The sequence below is a fragment of the Pleurodeles waltl genome, chromosome 6 (assembly GCF_031143425.1).
Source record: "Pleurodeles waltl isolate 20211129_DDA chromosome 6, aPleWal1.hap1.20221129, whole genome shotgun sequence".
Classification (NCBI taxonomy): domain Eukaryota; kingdom Metazoa; phylum Chordata; class Amphibia; order Caudata; family Salamandridae; genus Pleurodeles; species Pleurodeles waltl.
Window position 1 is genome coordinate 946,624,118 of NC_090445.1, and position 13,802 is coordinate 946,637,919.

The 13,802-nt window shown below is 47.6% G+C and overlaps 1 protein-coding gene across 2 annotated transcripts in view; it reads right to left on the bottom strand.

Annotated features, from left to right (window-relative positions):
• The window catches only part of CFAP46 (cilia and flagella associated protein 46), a 1,580,346-nt gene extending 1,566,972 nt beyond the window's left edge, over positions 1-13,374 (bottom strand). For both annotated transcript variants that reach the window (XM_069239769.1, XM_069239768.1), the window contains exon 1: positions 13,280-13,374. The gene's annotated coding sequence lies outside the window, so the exon portion shown is untranslated. The remainder of the gene's footprint in view (positions 1-13,279) is intronic.
• Between the last annotated feature and the right edge of the window lie 428 nt (positions 13,375-13,802).

The following is a 13,802-nucleotide window of genomic DNA, read 5'->3' on the forward strand; positions in this document are numbered from 1 at the left end:
CCTCCCCTAGGAACTGTGAAAATTGCACTGTGTCCACTTTTAAAACAGCTATTTGTGAATAACTTGAAAAGTATACATGCAATTTTGATGATTTGAAGTTCCTAAAGTACTTACCTGCAATACCTTTCGAATGAGATATTACATGTAGAATTTGAACCTGTGGTTCTTAAAATAAACTAAGAAAAGATATTTTTCTATATAAAAACCTATTGGCTGGATTTGTCTCTGAGTGTGTGTACCTCATTTATTGTCTATGTGTATGTACAACAAATGCTTAACACTACTCCTTGGATAAGCCTACTGCTCGACCACACTACCACAAAATAGAGCATTAGTATTATCTCTTTTTACCACTATTTTACCTCTAAGGGGAACCCTTGGACTCTGTGCATGCTATTCCTTACTTTGAAATAGCACATACAGAGCCAACTTCCTACAGTCAGTATTCAGCAACATACACAAATCTGCCAGACCAAAAGTCAGTGATAAACTGGCGGTATCAAAACCCACAACGTTACGCCAACAGAACAACGCCCACCACAATGTGACCCATGAATCACCACGGCGGACATTCAATGGCGGTAAACCATTGGCAGTACATACTGCCGCGCTCAAAATGGGCACACACAAACAAAATAACACTACATTGGACAATTCAAACAACACACACCTGACACCCATACACACACCACACCCACACCACTATAAAACACACACCCACAGTACCCACAACCCTCTACGATTACAAACCATTGCCAGCAGAGAAACACCAAGACCATAGACACAACTAGGGCCACACACTATTCACACCTATACACCACTCACGCACTCCACATCACACACCCCAACACATTACTCAACACACCCTCCCAACACACCTCACACAACACCCATGGCACCACAATGACACCCCCGTTTCACAGTGGAGGAGCTAAGGGTCATGGTGGAGGAACTTGTCAGGGTAGAGCTACAGCTATTTGGAGCACAGGTGTGGCAGATATCTATAGGTAGGAAGATGGAGCTATGGTGGAGAATCGTGGACAGGGTCAACACCGTGGAACAGCACCCCAGAACTAGGGATGACATCAGAAAGAGGTAGATGAACCTACGGGGGAATGTACATTCCACAGCTCAAGACATCAGTTCGCTACACAGAGGACTGCTGGTGGTCCCCACCTCCTCCCCCACAACTCACAGCATGGGAGGAGCAAGTCTTGGCAATACTGCATCCTCAGGGCCTGGCCGGAGTCAGAGGAGGACTGGACTCTGGTAAGTCAACTCTCTACTATTATCACCCCCCTACCTGCATGCCATCACATACCCTCACCCTCACCCCCATCACTCCACTACATCCCACACACCCCACCATCACAACCCACTCATCCAAATGCCAAGCCCTGCATGCTGTACCAATGCATGGACACCCCTCACAGCCCTGCATGGACACACATCACTAAAGCATACACACTATAGAGAATTAACTATCCCACCATACACTAACAGACGCAAGTGAAAGATGGCAGGGCAAATCCAACCATAGAGGGGAAGCCACAGATGTACAATATGCCAGACACAGAAACCATAACACATCATTTACATCTCCACCGGTACCCCAGCCAATGTCAGTGGAGAGGAGGTACCACCACTATCCAGTCCCCCAACTGAAGAGCCCACAGTGATGACAGCAACTCTGGTCTTCAGGATCTGGATGGCCTACTGGGATGGCCCATCAGGGACCACTGGACAGCGGTTACCTAGGCCCAGTCACACAGCACCACAGAGCCTCCCCCATCAGGAACCAACATACCAGCACCCACCCAGCGTACCCATACCTCCGTCCCCAGGACACGTCAATCAGCAGTGTGTCCACCTCTACAGGGACCCCAGGGCACAACTCGCCCTCAAGACTATCAGGGACCTGGGGTCAGTGGCAGTGGGCACACTGTTCAGGGGACAGAGGCACAGGCCACCAGGGACACTGGGAGGACTGCTGTGCGCCAGGGGGAGGACAGGCCCAGGGAACCGACTCTCCAGCTTCACTAGCTGAGATCCTGGGAACTTATCAACATTGGGCCAGATCCTGGACAACGTGCAGGAGAACAGGCAGCTGCAGGAGGCACAGTACCGGGGGGGGATCAGGGAGGACTTGCAGGCCATTAACAACACCCTGATATCCATAGCAGGGGTGCTGGCAGACATGGCCAATATTATGAGGGAGGCAGTCTCACACCAGCGGGCCCCTGCCACTTGCCAGACATCTGAACAGCCTTCCACCTCCGCTGCTGCTAGTGGGCAGGAGGCCCCGCCACAGGACTCACAGGCCAGCAGCACCCCTCCCCTTACAGAAGGTGAACCACCCCGCAAACGCTCCCTACGATTCAGACAGAAGCCAGAGACACTGGCCAAGACCCCGCCAGGAAATGACTCTCCTGATTGTCACCCTTGTGTCCCACTCAGTCATCCTGTCCACCTTGAACTGCCATTGCTCCCCTACCTATGTCCCCTTGGACAATGCAGCTGTGCTACAAACAGACTGGAACAATACCCTGAACTTTCCGCCATCATCACCCCATTCCATTGCACTTGCCCCTCTATGTATTAGCACTTCAATAAACACCCTTTTAAAAAAATCCATTTGGAGTATGTCATGTACATCAACTATGTACTCATTGATACAGGTACAAACATTGCAAATCAACTGTAAAGAGAATGAGCACTGACTATGACCTGTAGCTGGCTGTAGTGATCACACCAGGAGTATGTGTCAAATCACCAACATTTGCAAAATGAATTGCCAGAGGGAATAGTAAGTGGGCATAGAAGTGGAAAATATCAGCATGCAATTGCCACACAAATTACAACCACAGTCATTGAAATGTGAAGTAACACTGTCCTACCTGTGTGTCATTGGAAGTATTGTCGGATCACATATGATCTGTGGTCCTCATCCTCCTCATCCTCATCCTCACTGTCCACAGGGCCAACTGCTGCCACACGGGCATCTCCAGCCTCCACCTGCTGCTGCAGGAATGGAACATGGCGTCTGAGGGCCATATTATGCAACATGCAGCATGCCACCACTATCTGGCAGACCTTCTTTAGTGAGTAGCACAGGGAACCACCTGTTAGATGGAGGCACCGGAACCTGGCCTTCAGAGGCCAAAGATTCTCTCAATAATCCTTCTGGTTCGCCCATGTGCCTCATTATAACGTTTTTCTGCCCTAGTCCTGGCATTCCTCACAGGGGTCAGCAGCCATGATAGGTTTGGGTAACCAGTCACCTGCAAATACTGAAGGACAACATTTAGCCACACACTATCCTATATGGCCCACACCATACCCATACACCAACATCTACTGGGTGGGAACCAGGGCTCACCTATTAGCCACATCCTGTGCCTCTGTAGTTGGGCCATCACATTCGGGATGCTGCTATTCCTCAGGACAAAGGCATCATGCACTGACCCACGATACTTAGCACTGACGTGGGAGATGTATTAGTCTGCCAAGCACACCATCTGAACATTTATGGAGCGGAACCTCTTTGGATTCCTGAACACCTGTTTATTCTGCCAGGAGGGAGGGAAACAATGCAATATGTGTACCATCAATTGCCCCAATTATGTTGGGGATATGTCCCATTGCCTTCACAGTTGCCAAATCCTCAACCTGGGGGAAAACAATGTATCTGCACATGTGTTTTATAAAGGCAGACAACACTCTTGTCAGCACGTTTGAGAACATTGGCTATGACATTCCTGCTGCCAAGCCCACTGTCACTTGGAAAGAACCAGTTGCCAGGAAATGGAGTACTGATAGCACTTGCACAAGAGGGGGATCCCAGTGGGGTGACAGATATCAGGTCAGGTTCCAACTGGGCACACAGCTCTGTGATTGTGGCCCTATCAAGTCTGTAGGTGAGGATAATCTGTCTGTCCTCTAGTGTTGCCAAGTCCACCAGAGGTCTGTACACGGGGGCAGGTCTCCATCTCCTATTCATCCGGAGCAGTAGCAATCAAAGGGACAAAAGAGTGAGGAGCCAGTCACAAACTGAAGAATGGAGCTACAACAGTAGTTTGCATCCTGTAAACAGGTCAGTGTGCTTTGCCCAGTATGTGCTAATTTTTTCTTGTGACGCAGCATTATTCCAGGGCTTGCCCCCCCCCCCCCCGAAATGGCATCCGCCTGTCCTGTGTGGAGGGACAGGTGGAAGTGAGGTAATGGTAGGCCATATGTTTAACAGGCAGGACTGTCCAATGGTATTTTCCTGTGTGTATTGCCTTTGCAGGTCAGCGCCATTAAAAGAAGGGTATATGGTGTGCCATCACCAGTGAGGCGCGGACCCTGAGGGTCTATGGCAGGCAGAGCACCCACTGTCACAAACGGTGGGAAGACCTGAGACGCTGGGCACGGAAGATGGCGGAGGCACAGCTGGGGATGGCCTCCAATGAGGAAGGGTTGCCTGTCGAACCCTGACCCCCCTGATGGCCCGCATACTGGCGGTGGCCTATTCAGAGCTGGATGGGCGCTTGAGGGCATCACAGAAGCCACAAGGGAGTGAGCACAGTGCCCATCATTACAAATTACGCATAGTAGGGTGGTATACGGGTGGTGGATGTGTGTCAGTGGGTACCCCTAGGCCAGGGGTGACATTGCAGCGTAGGTTCCCTGGTGGCTAGGGTTCTGAAGGGATAATCCTGCTACCTAGCTCGTAGGCATCCAATACTGGTCAGGGCTGCGCGGTTCCCAGGTGTGCTGCATTTGGCGGTGTGTGCTCCTTCCCATACCTTGGTGGCAGGCTATTTCTCTGGTAGGTCAATGCATAGTGTGTAGGGCTGTTCCCTGGGTGTGAGTGTGCTGTGTACGCCAACTGTGGTGTTGGTTCAGCCATTGACCCAGTGTATCCTTTGTCTCGTCCCCCCCTTTCTTGTTTTGTCATCCTGTCCTTATGTGCATTGGCATCATCTGGCGGAGGAGCAGAGGCACCGGCGATGGAGGGAGCTGCATCCCACAGAACCCAGGAGGCAGAGTCCACCGACGGAGAGGGCACCAGTGGTACGGAGGGCGAGGGGAGCACCACGGCGGAGACTGGAGGGGACAGTTCAGACACAGATACCTCCTCCGATGGAAGCTCCCTGGTGGTGGCGGATCCTTCTGTGACCACCCCAGCTACAGGTACATCCGCCACACCCCCGTACCAGCATCACCCTACCAGTAGCCCCTCAGCGAGTTGCCCCTGCCCGCTCACCCAGGAGGGTGGGCATCTCCTTCGCCCCAGGCACCTCAGGCCCTGCCCCAGTTAGCCCTGAGTAAGGAGGCTATTGACCTCCTGAGATCCATCTCTGCAGGGCTGTCAACCATTGTGAACGCCATCCAGGGGCTGGCAGCCCAGATGCAACAATCTAATGCATTCTTGGAGGGCATTCACACTGGATTGGAGGCCCAACAGAGATCGATTCAGGCTCTGGCCTCCTCCCTCATGGCAGCCATTGTCCCTGTTTGTATCCTCCCCCTCCAACTTCCACTGCCCAGTCCCATTCCCTTCAACCCCAACCTATCCCAGGCACACATACAGACAGGCATGCACACAGGACAACACCCAGGAGTATCACATGCAAACACAAGCACCACACTTCATCCCACAGGCACTCACACAAACACCATCCAGTTGTAGACACAACATCCACTATTTCCACTGTCTCTCCCTCCACCACCTCCCTCCCAGCCACATCCACACTCAGCGAAAGGCCAAGGAGCCTGCACCAGAAGGCAGGAAGGGCAAGGAGCCTGCACCAGCAGGCAGGAAGGGCAAGGAGCCTGCACCAGCAGCTGTGACGGAGCCTCCACCACCAACCATGGCTGTGCATCTGTCCGAGAGTGCAGGGGATGTTCAGGAGCCTCTCCCCACCAGCAGCATTACCATTGTGCATCCATCTGAGGGTGCAGGGGATGTGCAGGAGCCTCCGCCCCACCAGCAGCAACACCAATGTGCATCCGTCTGAGGGTGCAGGGATGTGCAGGGGCCTCCCCCCACCAGCAGCCCCACCACTGTGCAGCCGTCCAAGGGTGCAGGAGCCGCCCCCCACCAGCAGCACCACCGTGCAGCCATCACCGCCGGCAGACGCTAAGTAATCCTGCCTCCATGGGCTGCTGTGCAGCCTGCCCCATCCAGAACCAGTGGGCAAGACACCCACTCAACAGACTGTGGCCCATCACGCCCCAGGATCAAGCACAGGGAATGTTTCCCCCCCCTCCTGTACCAGTGGTCTTGTTTAATCTCCTGGCTGAGGTGCCCCCCGTCTCCCTGAGATGCCTACCTATTTACCAACTGATGCCCCTGCAATGTTCTCTCCATGTTGAAGCAGGTGGCAAGGAGCGCCTTGGACTTTGGCCTGTGGCCATGTGGCCCACGCGAACTGAGGACTGGGCAGTGTCCCTTTTTCTGTAAATTTGTATATATCTGTTACATTGGATAACTTATTATTTCTACTGTGTTGATCTTATTACAAACACATTGGCGAAATCGTTTTGTCCTTGCATTATTCAGCCGATTTACGGGGATTATTTGTTTTTCTTGTGCAGCTGGTTGTGTGTATGGTGTGTGTGTGTGTGTGTGAGGGGTGTGTGTTGTGCGTGAGTGTGTCACTGACGTTTTGCTCCCCCCTCCCTTGTGTGCTAGGCGGCTGTACTCACCGTTGTCATCTTCGCCAGCGTTGGCGTTTGTGGTGGAGCAGTACGTTGAATGTCATCGGAAAAACATGCAGTTCGGGCTCCATGACGGCGTGCTTCTTCCTTGTGTCTCCAAAGGGGAATCCTTTGACTTCTGAGCTCAGTTTCCGACAGGCTTTGGATGTCGTTGGTACCGCCCTGGAAAAGGTGGCAGTTTGCAGGGTCTTAATATGGTGGGCGGAACATTGACTTCTGCCTGGCAGTATCCGGCTACCGCCGTGGTGGCTGTTGTTTGGTCTGTGTGGTACATTGGATGTATTTTGTAGATCTTTCCACCATGGTCATAATTTGGCGGTATTACTGCCACTTTATCAACGACTGCCAAGGTCATAATGAGGGCTTACGTTTTTTTGGGGCACATTCAGTGCTATCTATTGATACAAAGCCCACATCAATACCTCACTGCAGCCTGAAGTTATAATAAAAAAATATGACGAGGTTTTCATTTTTTTATGAATTTACTCATTACTTTGTTGCATTTCTCTAATGGAGAAACATATTATGGAACGCTTACCAAGGAAATATTTCCCTGACTGTCTGCAGTCAGGCAGTACTAAATATGCATGCATGCTCATAGAGATTGTACTCTCCACAATCACTTATGTAATGTTAGCACAGGTCACAAACTTGTGGCACACTCACTGCTTATGGGGCAGTTATTTAATGAGTGATAACAGGGTCAGGACTTTATGGAAATATATTTTCTATTTTTGTTTGAACTAAGGAATCCGTTGAGGCAAGTCAATCTCATTTTCCATAAATGGTCCCCAGTAGAACGCTCTGAATATAAGGTTTGTTCGTTTTTACCAGTTTTTACCACTTTTCCCACAACAATGACCTTGATTGGGGGGGTACATGTCTTTTGGTCGCATATATTTTGCCTGGGCTAAAAAGAAACATACATACATACATACATATATATGTATACATATACATACACATACATACACACACACTAAGGTTTCTATTGCTGGATGCCAGTTCTCCCTCCTCAGGTTTGAGAAGGGATCCACACATAAGCCACCAGGGGATGCTTTTATTGGGGGTAGGTTCAATCGGGGATGACAGCTGCCAGCTGCCAGCTGCAGTGGAGCAAAGTAGGTTGGAAGCCATGAAAACCTACCAACCCAAGCCATGTCTGAAACCTGAAGCCTTGGACAACCATGGTTATGTGGATTACATCACTCCCAACATGTTTTATTACCCAGAATTGGCTTGCAATGTCAAGGTATGGAGGCATTAAAAAACAAAAGAAATGTTTTTCTTTTTTCTGTGACAGACTAGCTCCGGAACTTCAGGCAGATGGCAAATGTCTTACCATCTAATGTTCCCACATCTCTTCCCATAAAAAGAGAATCCTATGTGGCAGTGGGCATATTACACAGGGTAGGTATAGACCAAAACTGGGACCATGTAAGGACCATATTGACAATATAGTGACTTCACACGTCACTTATTTGGCCTCTTCCTGTCAGTTGTAATAGACCCACCCACATATGAGATACTATTTTTATTGGCAGGAAGGGAGGAATACTGGGTGGAGTTTTGCAGTTTCCCACTGTTGATCCTTTCTGCAGGGTCATCCCGACCTTTTTGCCTTCATTCCACCTACTTTTTTTACTGTATTCATTTTTGTTGGACTTAGCACTCTGCACCTTTTACTACTGCTAACCAGTGCTAAAGTACTTTTGCCCTCTCCTTAAAACATTTTAAATTGGCTTATACCCACTCAGCATATTTAATTTACTTAAAAGTCCCTAGTAAAGTGGCGCTACCTGTGCACAGGGTCTGTAAATTAAATGCTACTTGTGGGGCTGCAGCACTGATTGTGCCTCCCACTTTAGTACCACTTTAAACATGCATCAGGCCTGTTATTGCAACCTGAGTGCACGCAGTGTTAAACTGGCATAGTAAACCTTTTTGCCAGGCTCAAATTTTCCTTTTTAATAGATATGTCACCCATAGGGTAGGCCCTGGACAGCCCAGAGGGAAAGCCATAATGGATTTAAGAAGTAAGACATGTACTTTTAAGTTGTATATGTCCTGGTAGTGAAAACCTCTTAATGTGTTTTTCATTAGTGCAAGGTCTACCTCTTCCATTGAATAACACTGGAATTACTTTATTACATTTTATAAATTTAATTTCCAAATGGGAACAGGTGACCGAACCATGTTTGGTGTCTCTGGAATCATAATGAAAAATCCTAACTTATGGTGAAGTCGGATTTCAAATTACAGTTCTGAAAATGCCACTTTAAGAAAGTTGGTAATTTACTGCCTTAGCCATTTGGTGACTGCTGCCTCTCTTTGGGTCACTTAACTGGGTGTACTTGACAGTTGGGCTGTGTGTATTCCTTGTAGAGAGCCACACAAAGTGGGGAGCTTAAGTGTGACTATAAGGGCAATCACTGGTAGGATGGGAGGGAGGAGCTGGGCCCAGCCCTTCTTATACTTGAACAGCCGGTGGCTGCATACCACCTGTAGTTAGTCTGGAGCCAGGGCTGCAGGGTACCTGTACACTTCAGAGGCATGTCTCGAGAAGCTTCTCCCCACTTCAAAGGCCCCACTAGATATAAATTCTAGACTTCAGACACCCACTCTTTAGTATACTTCTGGACCTGTGGATACTCTGCCAGGAAGGACTGCTGTAAGGACTGCCACTCTGCTGGACTGCTACTCAAAAAGAACTGGTGTCCTGCTGTGCTGACCTGCTGCCTTCGTTCCTGGGTGAAAAGGGAACTGGACCTGCAACTTCACCCTTGAACTCAGGACACCCGAGTGACTTCTGTGGCTCGTCAGTGGGCCTCCTGATCTGAGCCTCACTGGTACAAAAGGCTCCCAACATCCTGCACCAGCCCCTGGACCCCGCTGCAGTGAGTTCCTAACCTTCAAGTGGTGCTCCGCAGGTCCTGCACACTTGGTGTGTCTCAGGAGATTGTCTTCAAACTATCAGGTTCTTCGTGACCACGAATGGGCCTGTTCGCACCAAGATCTCACTGCTCGCACCTCAATTCAATGCAAAGCTCCGACAGCCTCCTCTGAAAACTAGAGGATCGATTGCTAGCAGAGAACCACCAGTGCAAAGCCCCAGCATGCCGGCCCGCAAAGCCCGCCCTGCTTTTTGAGCAACCCAGAAAGACTCTTGCAACCCCCTCACCTGCTTCTCACAGCCCCTTTCATCACAAACTGGACTCTTGGAACGGATTTGAAAAGGTAAACTTCAGCGGGACCAACCTAGTGGCTGTAGCCAACCTGCGCTCCATTGCAGTCAGCCTGAAAGTGTAACTTTCCAGCAGGAATAGAAATCCCTAGATGGCACTTTGAACTTTTTTAGGGCTATTTTTCACTAAAATCTTTTAAAAGTCATAACTTGGGTTCCACCAAGTGGATTTTTTGTCTTGTTTTATTTATTAAAGTTTACTCTATTTTTCTAAACTGGTGTGGGCTCCTATGCGTGGGGTTTTCACACCATACAGGATTCCTCATGGCGTTTAGTGTTCAAAATGTTTGGGGACTGTAGGTTTTCCAAGATACCAGATGACCCCAGACATTCATTTCTTTGCCCCAGTAAGGAGATGGGCACTGTCTGGATTTTCCCCTAAACTAAGAAAAAATCCACATAGGGGCCAGATTACCCACTGGGGTGCATGAGCGAATGTGTTTCCCAGCAAGGACCGGAGTCCTGTTTGCATTTTCTCTGAGGCTAGGAATATATCCAAACTGTGTCCATGCTTTTTGCTGTGGTGAGAGTGTGCTTTCGGTGCGTCTCAGCACCCCAGCAAGGAACCAGGTACTATCGATGTTTTCTGGGGCTAAGAATAAATACAAACTACGAACGTGCTCCTTGCTAGGGCGCAGAGGAGTGTGTTTGTGTCTGAGCCCCAGTGATGAGCTTGGCACTCTTTGGATTTTTCTGAGGATAACAAAAATATCCTAACAGCGTCAGTACTCCTCGCTGGGTGCTAGACCTGTTTATCTGCAGTGAGGAGCAGTGTGCTGTCTGGATTGTTTTCTGAGGAGGTGGTGCGAGAGCACAACAAAAGTACACAATTGTGTTCTTGCACTTTTATATTTTTGAAAGAATCAAGCAGTGAGTGCGCTTACAGATCCCTCATATACCTTCATAATTGTCGAATTGTCCCATATAAAACACAATTCATGCGCAGACTTACCATGGAACTGTGTGTACTTACATTTCAAAATCAGCTTTTTGCAGTAATAACACGAACGGTCTTTTCATGGAGCACCGTTCCAGCATTGATGAAACATTACTTATTACTTAGCAGTATTTCGCTTTTCACCTACTGAACCATATGTCATTTCAAATTGAGCCCATCGTGATCAATTTACAAATAATTTCATAGGAGGTCTGTCATTTTATTTTTGTGTTAGCTAGACGACTTTATCCTGAACTGTATCCTTTCCGCCAAGCATCGAAACGTTGACTCGTCACCAGCCGAGACTGTCCTCAAGTCACAATATTGGCTAGAAAACGCTTTTTTTTTTTTTTTTGCAGTAGGTGTGCAGTCTAGTTGGAGGTTCATCGCACTGCCTTTCTACATTTTGTTTTCAGTAACCTTTCACAACACAATGTACCGCCCCTACCATGCTCTGCATCTTATACAGCATATGTCAAATAATTTATTTGAAATGTAATTGTGAATAATCCCTTCCCTTGTTTTATTTCGAATTTACAGGAGAGACATTATGGAAACTAACGTTGGGTGCAATAATTAAAACTATAAAAATGGGTATGTTTAAATATTCCTGGAGAGCTATTCTCTGTAACATCACTATATCCAAAAGACATTAATTTATTTATTCCAGTCCATAAAAGTATTTTAGTTATGCAGATGAAATAGCAGAACTAAAGTGAAGTGCTGTGAAGCAGTACAAAGTGTTATTCTTAAACACAATTGTACTGATTTATCGATATCAAAACAACAGCATAACAAGAAGAGAATCAAAAAACGTATTACTCCAACGTCTGTCAGTGTAAAGGTAAACATCTCCACCTACCAAATAAACTTTTGGGCAGATGTGGCGATAGACTGCACATTTTTACATAAACCAGGAGTAGGAGTAGCCTTTAAAACAAAAACACACAAAACAACACTACTTCCATTGATTTGCTGAACCACCCTTAAACATGCGTACCTGTCAAGTGAATTTAAACTATTTGGGATGCGCCCCAAAATAATGCATTGAAGCCTCCAATATGGAACGTGTACTTATTGTTTCCTACAAAAAAAAAATAGGAACTCTGAATCAGAACATGCAAAGCATTTAGGGCCAAAAAACTAGGGGTAACTAGAGGCGTTACATGGTACTTGGAAGCCACTGCAGAGGTGTGCAAGTTGTAAAAAGCTTGAGCCTGGCTCTGGCTCATCTCAACTCGAGGTCCAACTGGAACCACAAACCTATAAGGAGCAGAGCTTGATAATGGCTTGTGGCTGCCACCCTCGCTCCACCCTTATGCACAAAGAGGTCAAAACAAAGCATTCGCATTTCAGGTAAAAAGGGGAAGCAAAAACCTGGATTAACCACAACTTCCCCACTTAACCAAACTTGTGTGATCTTAGGCAAATATTTCATTATTCTGATAATTGATTTTTCTTTATTATCCATTATGAAAGCATCTTGAAAATGCACTAGTTCAAAATACGAGCTGTACAAATCCTATTGTGATGATTTCAGAGGCTATACTGATGCACTATTTTAAGAATCTGGGCCACATACAGTATTCACATGACATCTGTCTTTACCTCCTATTTTACTAAGGACACTGTCGCGAGGGTGGTGGTTGGGGCATGATTGGTTGTTTAAATGCTGTCACTTTTAATAAGTCCTTCTCATTGCAGTGCTAAAATGCGACATAATGATAACATTAAAACAAGCATTTCCAATTTAATGGGTCTCGCTTTTGCTCGATTTAAGAGATGTTGGCGTTGTAAAGTCCTAACCGGGCTTTTCTGGCCACATAAATTGAAAATGAAAAGTAAAACAGTTGTACATAATGAAAGTATGTTTTCATTAGTTGGACGGTGCGCTCGAGGAGGGCTAAATACCGGGAAAAGGCATGACGTACGCATGCCTTTCACAATTAAAATAAGGGGATTTTTTAAAGGCACGCCCACGAACCAATGAAAGTGATGGGCGTGCAGTGGGCACGGATGAAAGCCCACAGAGAGATTACAACAGGGGTCCGAGCGCTTGTACACTCAACCCTAAAAATACTTTATCATAGTTTATGATACGTTTTTTATATGAATTAAGTGGCAAACATTTTCAGGACTCCGGTCGTTCACGCGCTCTAACACACCATCCAGACCCTTATCTCGGCTCCGCTCGTCCTGCTAATCTGTTGGCTCGCCCACCTCTAGGCCACTGCTTTTGGATTTGTCTAATTCTGATACAGCAAACTCACAGCTACTTATGTTCAAGAGTCCGGAAAAAAAACAGACTAGCTAGGTGTGCATCTCAGGACAAACCTCACAGCGTCCGCCTCTGAGGAACACAGGTAAGCTAAAAACACATGACAAGAGAGTACCTTGAGGGGTCGAAAACGGAGCGTCAGCAGCTTTCCCCTTCTCAAGCATGTAACCGTGAAAACGACCCCTGCAGCACCCGAAATCATCAGGTGCACCCAAAATAACAACTTAAACAGTCGCCTAGCAACCAGACGCTACCCCTCCCCTTTTCACTGGGCGACTACATTTTGATTTGTCGAGCACGGGTAGGGACTAGACCGCGCTGCAAATTTCTTAGAGAACGCTCCACTACTCTGATTCCATGTTAGTAGTAGAAAAGTTAATCAGACCTACGCACGTAGGAGTCAGCACAGCAACTACGCATAGCATTTCCTTTAATGAAAGTAACTAGTATTACTTTAACTCTTATACCGCGAATGCACCTATAGGTAGGTAGCCGCGGATTTCAGTGTTTTTAATAATGTCGGCCGTTTTAAAACTGTAAGCTCGGCGCGTCTCTGAAATTGAGAACGGAAAGAAAACAACCACCTTTTATAGTACCTCAAGTGATTTCGAATATAACAACACAGGTTGCAGGAGCGT